The sequence below is a fragment of the Gobio gobio genome (assembly GCF_949357685.1).
Source record: "Gobio gobio genome assembly, chromosome: 10".
Lineage (NCBI taxonomy): Eukaryota > Metazoa > Chordata > Actinopteri > Cypriniformes > Gobionidae > Gobio > Gobio gobio.
The window spans coordinates 47,465,126-47,485,151 of NC_137116.1; the positions used below are offsets into that span (position 1 = coordinate 47,465,126).

Consider the following 20,026-nt stretch of genomic DNA (forward strand, 5'->3'; position numbering starts at 1 on the left):
TGTACACCTTTTCTGCAGAAATTAAATACCTTTTTTATGTGTTGAATGTTTTTGTGCTTTTTTTGTTCTCAGAAGTCAGTAATAAACTACCTTAAAAGTGCTGAGCACAAAATGAATGTCATTGCTGCAAACGGCGACCGGCATTTATCACCGCAGATGATGCGAAACAAACCAACCAACCTTCACTAATGTACGGACAACGACAATAACAGCAGTTAGCATGCTGCTTGTTAGCCGCTTCCAGTCTGCATTAGCGAGGATGCATAATGTCAGACAGGAGTGTTGCCACAGATAGCCTCCGACAAAACAGAGAAAAATACCTGTGACTTTTCCAGCTTGATTATAATGCTGCTGTTTGCTCCCCCTCAACTAATCAAATCCATTGTACTGCAGTCAATATGATTCTACGGTCGTCAATGTGATTATGCTAATTTAGTGGCGAAATGTCACATTTATCCACGCGCAACAGCACCCGGGCGAGACAAAGTCACTCCAACATTTAGATATCTGAAATTCCGGTCAAAGCGGGGAAACTTTATGTACGGAAGTAATTATGCGAAATTGAAGGTTTGGGGAGCAGATAGCTTGAAGATGATATTTAGTGGACAAAAATAGCAATGAAGTTGATTGAAATGGGAGGTAATTATATCTGTCTCAAAATGTAAGTCAGATGGAATCCTGTTTGTTATTTATTTTAAACACTTTCTCAGCCCGTCTTGTTTGGACGAGGCAAATGTGTCGGGAAGGGGGGGTCTTATCATAAATAAACCATACAGAGGATTGTAGGGACAGAGAGAGAGAGATGGATGGAAGGGGAGGGGGAGGGTGGAGGAGGAGAGGCCTTGAGTGTGATGCATTACAAGCCAGTCCACTGCCCTCCACCTGAAGCACTAGCCAATATTTAATCCCAATAGTCTATTATCCAAGAGGGACACACACACACACACACACACACACAGAAACATACTCCCACCCTCCATCTGCTTTCCCATCACCGCTGTCCACACAAGGACAGCAATGAGAGGCCATCATCCTGTGAGACTGTGTGCTCTCTAGATAAGGAATCACACACACTCAATATGTCCTCTCAGCTTGACAGTAGTACTCATTAGCTAGTGTGTTTTCAGATAACTAATATGTGGGTAAAAAGTCATTACATATGTTTTCCAAGTATTTTATATGCTAATTTGGCTCGAAATTAAAATGATTTTCTCTGCTTTTACCATTCATATGCGTTGTTCTGGTTTAGTGTGTTCTCCGTACTTTCATATGGCTTAACTTTGATCCCAATTTGTGTTACAGCGTGCAAGTGCGAGTGTTTGTTGATCCATGCAGTGCTAGCATGGAGTTTGGCATGAGGGAGCCTCAGTGATGTGTGTGATGAGACCGTTAGGAGGACAGTGTTGGAAAGGTTGTCTTATGATGCTTTAGCTCCAGAAGTTTGTTTTATGGCGTGAATGTGTGATAACACTATTGGTTTCCATACTGATCCTGTCCCTCTCGCTTGTCAAGTGTAATGCACACATTTATTATCAGTGGTCCATAGAAAATGACGCTCTTTGCCCACATAGTTTGTAGTAATGGGATCTTCCACTTGACCTTTTGGACTCAACCAATGCCGTCAGATTGAGGTGGCGCTATTTGTTTTACCAGCCAATGATGTGGGGAACGTGTTCAGGAAATCTGTTAGAAATCAATACGCAACTCGATTCAATTCTGATTCACAAACTCTTGATTGAATTAAATACCAGTTTTAATATAATTCAGTTACTTTATGATTAATTTGGGTATATTTCAGTGACTGTGTCCTTACACTGTATTGTACTGTACTGTTCATTCAGTGAAGGATTCATCTTACTGGTTTAAGCGATAACTCTTGAGTTTTCCCGTCTTTTTGAATGATTTGAACAGGTTAAAACGTTTTTTTTTTGTGTGTGTCTGTCTACAGTGGTTGTGCTTTGTTTTTGATTCACTAAAAAGAACCAGTTCGTAAGAGTCATTTGTTTGTGAATCGGACTACATTGCTGTATGTTATTGTGTGCAGCCCTTGAGAACAACTCATTAGAAAGATGCGTTTTCCTGCCATTATTTCACAGCATGCACCTTTTTTTTTATCTCGTTACATTTAATTAGGTATGCCAACCACCCAGAAAACCCTAACATCATGATGGCAAGTATGCACAGACAAGCGCCACTCACTTTTTCCTCAGAAAATGTTCAAATCAGTTTTTTTTTGCTCTTAATGTCAACGTATATTTAAATTTTTTGTAAGCCTGCAATTCCTCTTTTTACTCTTTCTCCTTCTTGATCACTCTCTTTCTTCTCGCAATGCACATTGCGCCCAGGCTACAGTATAACGTCTTAATTGCGCCTGCTGCAGCCTCTTGCAAAAGTGCAAGTGAAACTTTGAAATTATGATTGCCTTTAATTATGCTGCATAATCACTGATATCCAGTCATGTATGCCATCTGCCTCTCAGCGGGCTATCTCTGCCAGCGCTGAAGTTATTGATGCCCTGTCACACCCAGGTACATCTTAATAACCCGTAAAGAAGCTCTGATCGCAGTGCCACCACACTGAGCTACCATCTTCCTCCTCACTCATCACTTTATTATGTAACAAATCAGCCTTTCTGAAGGGAATGTGAACCGTGGGACGCTCTTCCTCGCATTAAAGCGGCAACAGACGTGCACATCTCTGTCTTTCATAGGGGGCTACTGATGAAGCAAACATTTAAATCTATATATCCAGCCATGTGTTAGGTCTGGCTGGAGAAAATGAAATGATTGGGCAATTTGTTAAACCTTTCTGTGTCTATGGAGTCTATATGCTCTTCTGGAGATTTATAAAATTCAGAATCTATGCTTTCTTAACTACATTACATGTATTATTATTATTTTTATTATTATTTTATTAATTAAAGGGGGGTTATAATGCTATTTCATGCAGTTTTTTACACTGTTAAAGACTTGGATTCTCATGCTAAACATGGACAAAGTTTCAAAAAATTATTTCTGTGCCAAAAATACTCCTTCTGGTTTCTCACAAGTTTCGGAAAGTTTTTATTCGAGTATGGGTCTGCGTGACGTCAACAAGGGCGGAACTTCCTTGTACGGGCCGTACGGGCAGTGCTCCCGGAAGGGCGCGCGCGCACACTTCGACCAGAGCGAGAGCGAAAGCAGCACGCCCAACAACGCGCTTTGCTCTGCTTTAGGGAAGTCGTTGGCTGTGAAGCGCTCCACTGGTCACACGACTTCACAAAATCAACAATGTCACCAAAGAAGTGTGTTTTTGGTTGTCTGTTCAGTTTGTTCCCTACATTTCGGCGATGATTGTTTTATAAACAAGGCCCAGTTGAACTCTGAAAGATGGAGCAGTCCCAACAATAAAGGTTCACAGTCTACTTCAAATGTCTCTGTGTGTTGTTGGCTATCGGCGCATAAGTTCACATCAAGTAAACGACATGATCACGTATAGTTAATTCATCAATGGAGCATGCGATGTGCACTTCCCACATGTACACCTTTTAAAACGGGCAAATAAAAAAAATGACAACGACATGATGAAAGTAGAAATTAGTAATTTATACAGGCCGCTAAGCAAATATATACAGTTACAGTATATACCACATAGAGACGTCCTGCTGTAGTCGTTGTTGTTGCTGCTCCACTTCAGTTTCAGCCTCTGGATCTGATTCTCGATCATATATGTATGGCTGAATCTGATTGATAGCCATCGTTTATTTAGGATAACGTTTTTTTCCACGTTTTCTAAGGATGTCACAGCTTTCAGACGCTCTCAACGCAATAGCTGCGCGCTCCTGACTTTTTAGCTCCGCCCACACGATACACCTCCAGCCGCTTGGTTTTATTCGGAAAGACTTCTTTTATACATATTATAAAACTAAAGACTTTTTGGAGAAATTAAGGATGCAATACTACTCTATAGGTACTCAAGATTAACATGAGATTGACATAAACTGTGTGTGATACCCCCCTTTAATTTAGTTGATTAACATTTTCCACCCTCACCCTCAAGTCATCCTATAGCCAAACTGGAACTTTTCACGGATGTGTTATTATTTATTTTTTTTGTATATATATATATATTTTTTATTATTATTTTTAAACATGTTTTTCTTTAGATTTGCCCTCAAAATCAAATCACTCTGTATCCCAACTGGACTCTTGTGTCTTTAAAACCCTTGCTTTGAGGATTTCGGTTTAGATCAATTGTGCTCTGTGACTTGCCTTATTCGAATTGATGAACAACTACAAATGAAAATCCATTTGGTTTATGGTTCGTTTTCACCTCTGACCTCTAATGCTCTGAGAGGTTGAGTTGGTTTTACTCAAGGCCTTAAACTGGAATTGCCATCTGTCGCCTCTAAGCTGTGGTTTAGTTTACAGAGCTGTTTAAAATGCAAAGTTATTGATTTTGGTGGAACACACCTGTGTGCTATTTTTAAGCTATATTAGATTTCAGAGATTTGCTATACAGGACATTGTTTCAGTTCGACCATCCATATTTTCCCTTCCTCTTTGCTTTCTCCCTCCACCTGCCAGGTCCTGGATCACTGTTACTTCCCATTGAGGTCTCTAAATAAGGTTAAAGCTAACAGTCCTTTATCCTGAACCGCCGAACACCTAAAACTCAAGCTGAGAGTCTAACAATCAACATAGACATGCTGTTTTGCCCGAAGTGTGTGTGTGTGTGTGTGTGTGTGTGTGTGTGTGTTCCATCGTCTGCTTTTGGCTCATCTGCAGTGGCTCTCTCATCCACACTCTCAGCCTCTCAGAGTGACGAATGGCCTATCTTCTCCATTGTGTTTGACTCCAGGTGGATATTTCTTCATTCTCTGTCAGCCAGGCTGAAGCAATACTTCTTTAACCTCACCAGCTAATGAAGTAGCAGATGCCGGCAGTTTTCTCTCCTCTCCGCTTTGTCTTTTCGCCTGTTTCTCTGTCTCAATACGAGGCTCTTCATTCCCAGTCCGATGCTAGCTGCCTCCCAACTGGCTGTTTGTTCCAGCAGAAGTAGATGAAATCAGGTGGAACTGGCAGAGAGTGATGGAAATGCCGTTTAGCTGAAGCAACACACACACACGGTTGCAACACAACCAGATACATGCATGCATTCCTAATGCAGTCTTATAGTAAACATGTACATGCACACATACAATTTACATACATGTTTAATCGGTACATATGAAACATTCTCACTTAGCCTCATATTTTGTGTCCTATGTTTCTTGAAAAACAACTTGAGACAAACAAAGAAACGGATAAAAGTCTGCCCGTGTTTTTTTTTCTTCCACTTTTGATTTATTTGTTTTTTCATTTTATACCTCCTCCTCGTCTTGCCGACGGGCGATTTCACATAATGTTGATTTGCACAGTCCGAATGCTCTGCTATGATGAATTCCTGTGTTTTCCCCTTGTTTGATGGATCACACACAGCAGAGGTGAGACAGTCTCTCTCTTTCTCTCGTTCTTTTTCTCCTTCTCTTTCTCTTTCCAAACTGTCACCTTCTAACAGCTGTACTTATCTCTGCCATTCAAACACGCCTCGTTTCTCTAACCTTAAAATCCACACCTCCACGCTTCTCCGTCTTTCCTCTCCTGTCTTAATTATCTTATCCATCCCAGAAATCTCAGCGTGATTAATGACAGATCCGAGAGCTTGGGAGGTGGCGAGGCTGGAGGAGATGTTTGGTGGGAGGAATAACAGGGTTTTTTGGAGGGAAAAGAGAGGCAGGGTGGGGGGGGGGGGTAATTATTTCTGATATATATTGATTTTTTTCCGTATTGAGTTACTGGTCTCTGAGCTTAAGTCATTTGTAATGGGTACGTTCTGCTGTTACAGTAGAGAAATCCTATTTAGTGATGGCAAGCTAATGTGATCAGCCGCATTTGAAGCTGCTGTTTTTGGGCCTCTGAAATTACATCTCCCTCAGAAGCCTCTTCCCGTTTAGATTAGATTAGAGGAGCGAACCACCCTGCTGCCCGCTTCCTGCTGCAGACGCACGACCTTCACGTGGCATGGACGTCCTCTCCTTATCTCTTGTACAGAGACAGAAAAATCTGTGAGTCTGAATTCATATGAATAAAAGTGGTCCAAAGCTTCTCTTTTGATGAAAATGACTGATGGAATGATAAAACTCTTCTGTAATTAATACCCCAGAGGAACATTTTATTGCTCAGAGGAGGCTCAGTTAAATTTCAACTTTGTCTCAGGTTTTACATTTTCTAAAATTCCTTACGAGGAGAGAAAAGAGGGTGTATTTGCATCTACAACCGATTATGCTAATTAAGCCGAAAAAAGTGTGCTGTAAAGACCATAAATAGTGGTTAAACAAAAACTCATTGGGATGTGTAGAATTGTCCTGCCTTTTTCGCTACTCTTTCAGTTTATACACTACCATTGAAAAGTTTGGGGTGAGAAAGAAATTATTTTATTCAGCAAGGACACATTTAATGAACTGTAAAAAACTTTTACCTTGTTACAAAAAAAAAAAAAAAAAAATTAAATGCTTGTTCTTTGCTGTTCTGACCTAGCCTAGAATCTAGACGCACCCTAGCGGCAGCAAATGTAATTTGCAGCCAGGGTCGTCTAGCAGCTCTCCGTTGGCTTGCGAGCTTGAAAAAGCAAACTCTGGTCAGGCCAATCTCATCGCGTATAGAGTTGGTGGACGGGCTTAACACAATGACGGCAGAGTTGCGGCGGTTCCGCGTGCTACTTGTAAACAAAGAGGCTGGCGAACAGCGCTCTTTCGAATCAGCTTTGGCCGCGACTCTGGAAGACTTTTGAGAGTTAAGCTTTTCTTTGAGAAAAGAACAAAGAACGGCACTGTCATTCTTAAGAAACGAAGATGTTCTGAGTTTTGCCGACCGGATACGGCGAAAGTTTAATCTATCAACTAGCTCCGCTTCACCTTCTTCTTTGCTCTAGTTGGTTGTAGCGCTATCTTATTGTGTGCAGAGGGAATTTGAAAGACAACCATTTATCCCGCCCCTCGGATTGAGCCCTGCCAATGGTGAGTTCCCAGACCCAACATCTTGATGTGGGTCTGGCTTGTCAGGCTAGTTCTGACCTCTATTCAACAAAAAAATCCTGGAAAAAAATGCATCTTGGTTTTCAACAATGATCATAATAAGAAATGTGAAACCAATTGAGATATTAACCCTGTTTTCTGGGCCCTGGAGGTGTTTTGACATGCACTGACATTTGTGCTTATTTCTGTTACTTATAACATTTTCGTAGCTTTAGTCTTATTGCACCGTATTCGGCTCAAACTCTACTACAATAATATGTGAGCAGCATGTATTTAAAAGTACTGAATATTTGTTGACTATTAAGACTTTTGATAACTGGATCACGTAGGCTATTATTTTTTGCTTCGAAACGATGTGAAAATCATCCTGCTCACTCATTCACATAAAACAATATATTGATTTAAAATCTGTAAGACATGTTTTGTGTCAGGGAGGGCATGAATCATTATGAATATTCGCACCTGGGAAGACAAAGACCACTCCCTTAATGGCCCTATCAGCTGAATGGAACTGTAAGGGAACTAGAACAAGGAATGCGAGGAGATTAAAATAATGGCTTTTTGATTGTTTGGATTTTATTCACAATACAACATTATCCAAATATACACAACGCAGGACAAAAAGGCACCTTATTGAGCACACTGATCTAAACAGAGACTTGAACATTCACACTTATTTGTGCCATTCCTGAAACAGTTTCCTGTTCAACATACCCGTCATTTCCAAGGTGTTTTCTTTTTCATTTCACCATGTTCATGCTTGCTGATGTTGTTACAGTGCTCTCAGAGAAAAATAGTTTGAAGAGACTTGTGTCAAAGTTTGAGTCCACACGACTCATCAGTGGCATCTGGTCCCTGTAAAAAAAACAACAACTGTGAACATGCTAATACCAGGTGTAACTTGGGGAATCTAATTGTGATTTTAAATTCACAAACAAAAGATATAAAGAACACAAGGTTTGTTGTGCCTACATGTAGGGCTGCATAAAATAATAGGGGCTTTTGCACCTGAGGAACCTTTTCATTGTCCCTAGAACTATTGGCGGAAGTACCCGGATTTTGGCGCGTTCGCACCACATGAACTAGGAACGATTTTAGTTCTAGGAACTCCTTTTGAGGGAACTAAATTAGCTCCTACTTCAGAATAGGGTCTAACCCGGCACAATAGGAAATACCAGTGACGTAAGTGTATGCTGATTGGCCAAACACACACAAAACACCAGCCCCCGCCCTTTTAAAAAAAACGTCTACACACACAGATTATAGCCTATATATTTACTCCACAAACTACCTCTACAATCATGGAAAACAATGATAGATGGACCTCTCAACCTTTACACTAAAGAGAAAATGTAACGCAATGTTTAGGGGACCAAGCGAAACATGTTTTTGTATTTCTGCTCAGCTAGCGACATTAGACATCAACCACATGGCAAACGCTAATACTTTTTATCTTATTTCTATCTAATAACGTATTGGACAGGACTGGTAAACAGATTGTAAACCAATAAAGACGGAGAATTTGTCACAACAACAAGTGCGGCAAATGTCACTTCAGAGTTCCTACTGGTGGTGCGAATGCAACCAGGAAAATGTTCCTAAGGGAACTTTTAGTTCTCTGGGAACCACCCTGAACTAACTTCCTAGAACTACTTGGTGCAAAAGCCCCTAAAAATATCAATAATAATAATTTTACTTAAACGTTAAAGGTGGGGTAAGTCCTTTCTGGTAACTGATGTTGATATTTCAAATCACCAAAACAAACACGCCCCTACCCAAAAAGGGTCTCGCCCCTATTTTGATAGCTCCGCCCCACACATACGTACACAACGACTATAGCTGAATCTGCTGTGCCAGCAGGCTGAGGGTATGATGCCATCAATAAGTGAAAGCAATGTGTGTTACTATGGTATAATTACTATGGAAAAGAGGAACCAAAGGAAACAAACATATATTAGGAGTTTATTGTCTTACTTTTCAGACACTCGGGGAGATGATGCTTGAAACAGACAGTGGTTTAACATTATAGGATGTGGAAATGAATGGGTCTTTATTATCACTAAAGTGAACGACAAATGGACAAACAGGCGAACATGACACACAAGCATATTCAAGCAAAAGCCAGCATATATTAGTTCTGTGAAACAAAACAAAACCAATGTTGCTCGCCTATCGAGAAGAAATAAAGCAACCTTGGCGTCCGATTGCCGGCCTTAGCACTCCTTGAGTTCTCTCCAGCGCTGGAAAGCTGATACTTCTTGCCTGATCGTAAGCCTTCTTTTTTTCCATAGACATTTTCCACATGTTTTTTATCTGCCATCTCTAGGGCCCTATAAAATCCGTTTTATTTTATCCCGATTTCCTTTTTATTTTTTCCCAAATTAAAATGTTTGCAAATTCCGTTTTTTTACTGTTTTAATTTTTGGGAATTCAGTCGTAAAAAGATTTTTCGCCGACGAAAGCAGAGCCGTGGAGGGCCGCTTCATCATACTTTCATTGTTTTGAAGGGGGAGCTGAAATGAGGGGAGGGGTTGTGTTTCCCAAATTTGCTTCCCCCGGTCTGCATTTTCCCCAGACATACATTTTTCTCCCACACAAAACAGAATTTCGTTCCAAATATCTGTGTTAACACTAGATTCAGCGTTAATGGGCCGATTCCGTGATCGCGGAAATTATAGGGCCCTACATTTCTCTCTTTCTGTTGTCACACGGCTAATGTCTGTCCTGTGTCATGTATTTTGAATAATGATGCGCAGCGCTCTCTTCTCACCATCATTCGTAGACACGCCCCTTACTGCTGATTGGCTTTGTTTTGGTACTCAGTTTGTTTTGGTACTCAGCCCGAGACATTTAACATATAATTTAACCTTAAAAACTTTCATTTTTGGGATAATGCAGGCGGCCTATAACTATAAATCATTAGAAAGGATCACTTCAGAACACTACACTAGAGAAACATTTATGGATTATCATACTTGTTTTCATACATTATGAGGTGAGTTTGGATAAAACATGTAATGTGTGGCACGTTTCGCTTTTCAAATGCGCATCGCAAGTGACCCAAACTCACAGCGCTTACAGAGACCATTTACTGAACCGATCGAGCTACTCCTTGCATGTTTTTTTTCTCTTTTCAATAGGACATTGGTAAAGTAGCCCTGCTTGTTCCTATACTCAATCAGCTCTATTTCTACAGGCCTCCTACTGAGAAAGATGATTACAGGAGAACTGTGCGTGTGTGTGTGTGTATGCTGCAATTAATTTCAGCAAGATTGTTTTTTAGCGAAAACCTAACTGTTTATTTAATAGGTTTTGAAATGAGTCTTTATTGTATATCAACTCTGAATTACAACGCAAGTGCCATTTTGTTTGTCGCAGTTTGTGTAATTTGATGTTACTTTTAATAACCAAAATAAATCTCCGGTGGGTGCATATCTAAAGGCCTTGATGTTCGCAGCATCAGAAATTATAGCAGTGCTTAAAATCCAAAGCGAATCCTTATTCATTTAGGCAAAAGGCACAGAGCCTGTCGCACCAAGAACTAATAAACATGTAGAGATGAAAGCGCTGTCAGTATCTACAGTCTCTGAGCAGCACGGCATATTGCAGGAACAATCACACGCACGTTTTCACACACTCCGCGAGCTCCCGTGCCGCTGCTGCCAAACTCTGTAGCAGTGGCGTATTGTGTCAGAAAGTCCGGAGTCAGAGAACATATTTGTTTCCGCCCTGCCTATGCTCTCTTTGGAGGGCTGTCGTGATAGTGCTCTGATCTGTGGGAGGGAGAGCTTGGAGCCCGTCTGACTGTTGTGTATGAGCTATCAGAATCCGAGTGTTAGCTGCCGTGGGATTGAGACTGTAGTGGGTAAAGCTAGAGATGGATGTAGTAACATTGGCATTTGATAACAGTGTATATGTATCTTATTTCACACATCGATTGTAAGGAGATTTACATAATGTGATTGTTTGTGTACGTGTGCTTTTGTCTTCACATCAGATGCTAGGAGACAGTTTTGGTTATATTGTTGCATGTGTAAACAGTTTGAAAAAACGGATCGCCTAGAGAGCTAAAGATTTGAAAATGAGGTGAGTGCTGTATAAGGAGTTTAGTAGCTGTGCAAAGTTGAAGAGGTGTTAAGTGTGTTGAAGTATGGAGTGAGAAGTGTTTGGCATCTGCTTAATACATCCGCTTGTGTACTCAGGCATAACTGTGCTGTACAGATAACCGGGACGTTGACAAACAACATGGCCATGACCTTTTGCTTCAACATCAAGATTTTATATAAATAAACAGTCCACTTGTGAACATGCTTGTTTTGCATTTGTGTACATTTTTTTTTTTCATGTAAACCTGTTTATCGTGTTCACCAGCATGATGTGAGAACGATCCAATATGATTCAATAAGCATAAAAATCTGACCTTTTATCAATGTCACTATTTTACTTTTTTGATTAGTGACTTAGAAATGGTATAGAATCATACATATTTTCTTTGTTTTATATCATGCCATATTTCCAAATTCTAAAACTTTTTGTATATTTCCAGGCTTGAATTTGAATTTGTCTAGTTGACATTAAATACTTTAGGGTAATAAAAATATAATCCTGTAGTGTGACATAATATACCAGAACTCCATCTAAAACTACTTTGAAGGGCATTTTATTATTATTATTTTTTTAAAATACCGTATGTATTATTTACTTTAAAATTATATTTGTCACATCGCAGGACCATTTAAATAACCTAGTGAAGAAAAAATATGGAAAAACTAAAATTATCATACCGTTTAAAACTTATTTTAGTTAATTTAATTCATGCAAATTGTATCTTTTTTATTATTAGATTTGTTTGCATTCCCTTAAATAGTCCTGCAGTGTGACAAATACATTTTTAAAAGCACAAATATTCCATGTGATTTCTCAATTTATGTGAGCTAATAAAACCACATGTAATAAATATAAGATAATTTCTTCAAATAATTTTATATGTATAGAACGTCACACTGCTGGCACTGCATTTGATGTAAGGTAGCGTTCATTATTTTATTGTATTATGTAAGTGAGGTGACTGTGTTCGCTGTACTCAAGGTGACTGTGTTCTTTGCATTTTCCGTGTTCTACAGGTAAAGGTGTCGTTAAGGTTACTTGTGTTCTATATATACCATAGGTGACTATGTTTTATATGTCCTATAGGTGACTTTGGTTCATGTTCTGTATGTGACACAGTTCTTTTCTTACCTCACATGGCGATGCACTGCTGGGTTCAACTGGTCACACTATTCTGGTGGTGTATTAATGTCTGTATGTTGTATGTTCCAACTCCGGGTTTCATGGGAGAGTGTCCCATGTGTGGTACGGTAAGGTGACTGTTCTCTGTTAGGTAAGTGTGCAGCAGGGCTGGGACAGGGAGAGAAAGGCGGAGGGAGGTGACAGCTGAGTGCTTGCCCTTGAGTTCCCCAGACACCAGCAGAGAGGGGGAGGGTTAGAGGGAGAGAGAGAGAGGTGAATGGAGGGAAAGAGATGGCTGCTCATATTCTGCTGATACAGCAGCCTGCCCCCACCCACCTCCATCCAAACACTGCATTGCTCTTTCCCTCTGTCTCCATCTCTCTCACACACACTCTCTCGCTCAGAGGAGGCAAAGCTGGTGACTTTCTTTGCTCTTATGTTTAATGCAGCACAATAGGGCTGGACAGTATTATTATTAGTATTATTTTCAATTTAGTTTTGTTTACTTTTTTAAACTTGGACATTATTCATTCAGAATTGCTGGGTGTGTCATACAAATTTTTAGCATAAAAAAAAATTCTACTAGAGAGAATGCCAAAAATTGTGCATTTCCATCAGTTATGTAATGCTCATTATCTTGATCCAGCCTGCCGTGATTGTGTGTTATGGCCTATAAAAGTGCTAAAATTGTCATATTTTTTTCTAAAAAATCCACCTCAATCAAGCATATCTAGCTTAAGGTTCTTTTTAAGCACAAATTCAAAATTCACATAAAAGTAGTTAAATGGAGACCCAGCAAGTCACCGCTCCAGATGTATTTTCCTGTTAATTTTCTCCATGGAGTTTTTTTTTTAAAGAGTTTTTTTCGCTTAAACTCAGCTAGCAAAAAGAGGAGGGTATTATGTTAGAGAAATAAATACATGATTGTTTTTGTGCGACTGATGGATTCCTTTGATTGATTTGGGTTTATAAAATCCTTGGTTAAAAAAAATGCACAGATGTTTTGAACCCACAGATGTATTCCAGTATAAATGATATAGCAAAATCACTATCAGTTGAAACCTTTCTATGCACTATATACAAGCTACTGTATTCATACTTCCACATCTATATACGATCATACCTCCCAGCTCTACTGCACAAAGAGCAAGAGAGTGAAGGGAAGAGAAAGAAAGGAAGTGACAGATGGGCGGTTAGGGGTCTCTCTTTATATGTGGTTTGCTGTTAGCAGACAGATGCAGGGCAGAAATACACAGAAACAGCAGGCAGGAGGCGAACAGAAGTGATGTTGGCTCTTAGAAGAGCAGCACTGTGTTTGTGTGTGTGTGTTTACTCCATGTAAAGCTTGATAACAGCCTGCACATAAACAGGTGTAAACACAAACAGTGCCACTTAGGACTCATTAGCACGCCGGTCACCTCTCTTGCACACTATGACAGCAAGGCATGCAGACGAACAAAAGAAACGGAAATGGAAATGTAGCTGTCAGCTTTTACACCATGGAGATTTTTCGTCATTCTTTATGAATCAGAAAAACGAAACAACCTTATAATTCTCTTTTCAATGTCTTTTGTTTCAAACGTATGATGTAGGAGCTATGGCCTAGCAGTTAGCGCATTAACAGGCGAGTAGGCGGTCCTAATAGTATTATATTAAAGTGTATCTTCGCAAATTTTCTAAATGCTTTGTATTGTTACAGTGTTTATAGCAAAGGTAGGGGCAAGTCACATGTGTTCAAGTCATAAGTTTCTAGTCCCTACCGTTAAGTCTCAAGTTGCAGTGCACATGAACCAAGCAAGTCAAGTTAAAGGGATAGTTCACCTAAAAATGAAATTTACTCTCCCTCAAGTCATCCTAGGTGTATATGACATTCTTCTTTCAGACGAATACAATCGGAGTTATATTAAAAAAGTCCTGGCTAATCCAAGCGTTATAATAGCAGTAATAGTTGCTTTGTTTTTGAAGGCCATAAAAAATGCATCTGTCCGTCAAATAGCATGCTCCACACTGCTCCGGGGTGTTAATAAAGGCCTTCTGAAGCAAATCGATGCGTTTGTGGAAGAAAAATATCCATGTTTAAAACTTTATAAGGTAAAGTTTCGCCGACCGCCTTCCGTGTTCAATGAATGGAAAAAGTGTTGAAAGTGCCTCTGCCGATCGAAAGACAAACGCGAACAGGTACGCTCGTCAGACGTCACATACGCATCTTGAATTGCGAGATGGCATTTTCAACACTTTTCCATGGAAGGCGATCGGCTCGAACTTAACTTGATAAAGTTTTAAATATGGATATTTTTCGTACACAAACGCATCGATTCGCTTCAGAAGGCCTTTATTAACCCCTCAGAGCTGCGTGGAGCACGTTATTCGACAGACAGATGCATTTTATGGAGTTCAAAAACAGAGCTGCAACTGATATAATAATGCTTGGATTAGCCTGGACTTTTTTTATATTACTCATTTTTTATTTGTCTGAAAGAAGAATGTCATATACACCTAGGAGGACTTGAGGGTGAGTAAATCATGGGCTAATTTTCGTTTTTGGGTGAACTATCCCTTTAAGGCAGTGGCTCACCTCAAGCAAATCAAGTCCTGCTAAGAATCAAGTCAAGTTACAATATCAAACAGAAACATGTAGTTTATATTGGCCTCAACCTTATTTATTTTTCCCTCAGAAATTATGAACCTTCTTAATTATACATTTATACCATAATATTATTAATAATAATATAATTTATTATAGTATGTATTTATAATTATAGCACTTTTGAATGATGATGATTATTATTATTATTATTATAACAATTATATGAAAAATGTTGAAGATCAAACAGTTGAAGGTAAATTCACAAGTAATGCATTAATTATATTGGTTTTATAGTAAATGGCATGTTTAACTTTGCTTTTATAATATATATATAATTTTAATGGAATATCACCTACAGGGAAGTGACAGAAATTAACTTTCTCATTAATATTTAACTGTTTAAATTGATTTCCAGAGGCATTTTATTTTCAACCTTGTTAATGTATATTCACTAAAAGGTGAATCCATTTACACTGCATAAATCATGTCATGAGATTAATGTTTTAAATATAGAATTTTGAATATAGAACAAATTTGATGGGAGGAGGGGTAATAAATTATACTTTCTAATTATGAAATTAAAGCTGCCAATAGGTGACAGCAAATCACAGTCTTAATGAATGAGTCATAGAAGCATTCGTTCAACTTATTCGTTCCAAACGGCTGATTCATTCTGGAATGAAGCAAGTGACTGGGTCACGGAATCACTGAACCGATTTGTTTAGTAACGGAACACCCACTGTGTGTTGTGCCCAAGCGGCAACCTCCTCCAGTTTCTCTTGAAGCCAATATGGAAGTGACTTAAACTGCAATTGATCGACTGGCCGCTAGAGACAGGCTCCAGAAGGGAGCAGAATCTCATTGAGCTCCATGTTAAAATGCCCAACTTTACACCAGAAAAAAACATGTTTACAACCTGGTACAAATTGTGGTTTTGGTCTATATGGCTAATTTTGCCCTTCATGACAACTGTGAGGGGGGTAATTTTTTTTTTATAACTCATTCGTTTAAATTATATTAAGCCTTAAATTTCTGCATAATTAAGGGCGTGGTCACTTGTGTGTCAGGTGGATTGCCGCTGCTGTCACTACTAGCCGTTTGTCTGCTGTCTGTTAGCTCTACGCACTCCACCTGTTAGCTCCTCTTTGCCCATTTTCAGTTATCCGGGAGTGACGCACTGCCAAGATGGCAACGGCCGCACTTTAGGCTTCTGAAATGCTCTTCAGAAACCTATGGGTGATGTCACGGACACTACGTCCATATATATATATATATGCATACATACATACATACATACATACATACATACATACATACACACACACACACAATTTGTTGTTATTTTTATTATTTATTAATATAAATACATTATTTTTTTTAGCTTTAACTATATGCAGATTAATTTAGGCAAAACATTTATAACTTTTTTAGTGGCCCATTTAGCATTTATGATATTGAAGTGTATTTACAGTATGTTCCAATAATATGAGACATATCATCAGGGAGCTCTCTTTGATCGAAACGAGTACGACAACAGTGTGTGCAAAATTCTGTGTTCTTGAGATCAAAATAGTGCAATGCTGACTGTTTTGCTTACGTAAGACCCTCTCTGTCATGTAGTTTTATATTCAGATTGTGTATGTGTGGTTTGGATTTTACGTGTGTGTGTCTGTGTTTTAGCATGGTCTGCATGTTAAGTGTGCTGGGGCAGGCCGAGTGATCGTTAGTGGCAGCTTAGGGACCGAAGCTAGAATGGCGGCAAAGAGGCCAGGCACTGCTGGGACTTTGAATGCCAGGCAGACATACGGGCACAGACCCCAGTCCCCGAGCTGTCTCTCTGACAGCATCAACACACCCAGTATCTCCTGCTCTTGAACTGGACAAAACTAGCAAACAGATGTATGGTTCTTACTAGAGCGTGAAGAGATTTATTTCTAGATTTGTCAGTGTTTCAGAAGCCATTGTGGAGTATTGGCATTAACTGTTTAGAAATATAAAAGTCTTTTTGAGAGAGAGAGAGAGAGAGAGAGAGAGAGAGAGAGAGAGAGAGAGAGAGAGAGAGAGAGAGAGAGCAGAGCCGTGGCTGCTCGATGGTGGCGCTGTATCCTGACACTAGGCAACCTCTCACATCATCTCACAGCCCTGTTGCTGAGACACTTTGCCTGGTTTTATTTAAAATTCTTAGCTTGGTGCCTTTTTATGTGTAACGTCATCTGTGTATAATTTTCATATGCATATTGCCAATCAAACCTATGACAGTTTCAACAGGAAAAATATTTTACAGAGATAATGAAAATATTGATTATTACACAGATAAAATTAATTTTATTTATCAGTTGATTATATTCAATATATAATATATGTTAAACACTTATTTTTAATATATATTTTTAATATAAGTGTATAATTCTCACTCCACTGGCACTGTGTTTACTTGTTTATTTATTATTATGCTTTGTTTTTTTTTATCCAAGACATTAATACTTTTATTCAGCAATTGATCAAAAGTGACAGTGAAGGCATTTATAATGTGACAAAAGAATAAAATTCTTTTGAACTTCTATTCATCAAATGATCCTGACATTTTTTTATCACTGTTTCTACAAAAATATTATACAGCAGTTTTCAACATAATAATGAATGTTTCTTGAGGACCAATTCGGCATATAGTATTAGAATGATAATGTGACACTGAAGAATTTTTTAACATCACAGGAATAAATTATTACCTAATTTTTTTTGGAAATGGTAATATTTCATAATTCATTTCAAAATTCATTTGTATTGTTTTACTGTATTTATGATCAAGAAAATGCAGCCTTGGTGAGCATAAGAGACGTCTTTCAAAAACATTAAAAAGTATTGCAACCCCAAACTTTTAAATGTATATATGAAATTAATTGGATGTTTACATGTACTGGTACATTTATTTGATGTTTAGAGATTTTTACAGGAAACAAAACAAAGATATTAATTAAACTTTTAAAAAGTTAAAATTATAGTCTGATATAAATGTGCATGTTTATACATCAGGCCTCTTGTCTTGTATTTTCTCATCTGGTCTTCTATCCGATATACTCTGGTTTTGGGGTCACCTCTTTTTAGTTTTTCTCTCATCTGGTCTAGTCTCATACTACCTCAGCTCTTCTTATCTTGTGCCATCTCATCTCATCTGTTCTCATCGCGTCTCTCTCCCGTGTACTGGTTCACATACGCTGGCATATTGCTTTGCTCTTGCCCTCAGTGCCAGGGGGCCCTCAGTGTGCTGTGTGTGTATTGTGTTGGCTGCTGCCGGACCTCTGAATCGCTGGCACAGCCCTCCCTGTTCCAATCTCACTGCCGTCAAACTCACTTACCACACCAGCTAATAGTACACAATCTGAGCCCGCAGCAAACGCCTGCCCAAGGTACATATCTTTGTGTTTGCAGTCTGTCAGTCACAGAGGCGCCCCACTCACAAACACACACCTGTTATCTCTGTGCCTGGTCGTGTGTGGTGGGCAGGCTCGGGGGTTTCGCCCTTGTGCGGTATGGATAGAGAGATAAGAACAGGGCATGCGAATGTGGAAGAAATGAGAGAGGAGGGGGAGAAGTATGATTTCTGAAAATGTAAACAGGAAGACAGGGTCAAAAGGATTCGGACTGAAATTAATATTGTTGTTGTTGTTGTTACTAACAAACTAAATCTAGTAGAAAAACAGAAATAATATTAGTTTTAGTTTAGTAGTATAGTTTAAAGAAAAAAAGAAAAGAAAATACACACAAACACATGTATACACATAGACACAGATGCATACCCTTTCCATCCATCCTCTTAGTTTCCGTCTATCTATATCAAACCGAATAATAACCCATCAAAAATAGATTTATTAAATAATCCCAGAAAGCATACTGTCAGTATACAAGACTAACGCCTCAAGTCCTTTTCGTATCCATTCAATATATTCATTTTAAATATTCTCTTAAAATTGCTCATTGTTGTACATGATTTCATCTCTTGACTGCAGTTGTTCCATAAATTAACTCCTTTGGTTGTGATGCAGTGATATTTAGCATTTGTTCGTATAAGTTTCTTTTGAAATACAAAAGTTCCTCTTAAGTGGTGCTTTCTCTCTCTCATTTGAAACAACCCTTGGATACTTTTCGATAGTTGTTGTTTATTTAATTTATACGTAATTTGTGCAGTTTTAAAGTTAACAATATCTCTGGATTTTAGTACTTTTAGTTTGATGAAAAGTGGATTAGTTGGTGCATAATTGGTTTTATTTACAATTCTTATTTTCAATATTAATCATTGAATTTACAATATTAATAATAACAATAATAATAATATATTTATATTTTTATTTTTATAGTTGTTGCTACTAAATAAAAAATTGTTAACTACATAAGAAATATTACTAATGTAATATTTCACTGTAAAATAAGATCAAGTATTTAATAATAATTACTATTATTATTAAAATGATTAAACAAAAAACAAAAATTATTTTTACTGTAACAAAAAATCTTTTATTTGTGAATAATAATAAGAATGATTATTTATTATTATTATTTAACAGTACAACTGTAAAATTACAATAGTAATATTTATAGCTTGAATCATTTTCAAATGTGAAGCCATTATGCGTTTATTTTGGCAGAAATCCGCAGGGAGCCCTTTAAGCTTCTCTTTTGCTGACAGCATCCAATTAATCGAGCAGCTATACTGGTCTTTAGCAATAAGACGAACAAAACCAGCTTTACTAGCTATTTTATAATGCTTGACAGTATTGAAAATCCATCACTATTTAAGTATCAATTCATGAGACAGATGGCACATTTTGTTGTTCATTTTTATTTTGAATGTGTTCAGTGAGCCAATTTTGGCATAACAGATCTTGTTAGCACACAGTAGCTTTTTTGTGTCTGCTGAAAATAGTCTGAATCATTCTTCACAGAAACCTGCCTGTGTCTCAATCTTTTCTCCAGTCTGACTGAGCTCAGCCCGTGTCTGAATTGGGATGGTCCCACACTCTCAAACACACACACAGGCTTTTAGTGCTGCAATGGCATTTGTGCACATCAATAGCTCCCCCTATGGAATCTCTGATAGCTTCTGTTTGCGTCTTCATCTCCCTCCTCTTTAGCTTTTTTTCTTCTTTCAGGATGAGTTT

At 38.4% G+C, this 20,026-nt stretch overlaps 1 protein-coding gene and 1 long non-coding RNA gene across 2 annotated transcripts in view; one reads left to right on the top strand and one right to left on the bottom strand.

The window, feature by feature from the left end:
* agbl4 (AGBL carboxypeptidase 4) overlaps window positions 1-20,026 on the top strand; it is a 498,974-nt gene that overhangs the window by 103,808 nt on the left and 375,140 nt on the right. The gene's annotated exons all lie outside the window — the stretch shown is intronic.
* LOC307132616 lies at window positions 1,891-12,428 on the bottom strand. The gene is made up of 3 exons (XR_013817313.1): window positions 12,293-12,428; window positions 7,769-7,909; window positions 1,891-5,056 (listed from the first exon to the last, which is right to left on the bottom strand). It is a non-coding gene; the product is annotated as an uncharacterized lncRNA (long non-coding RNA).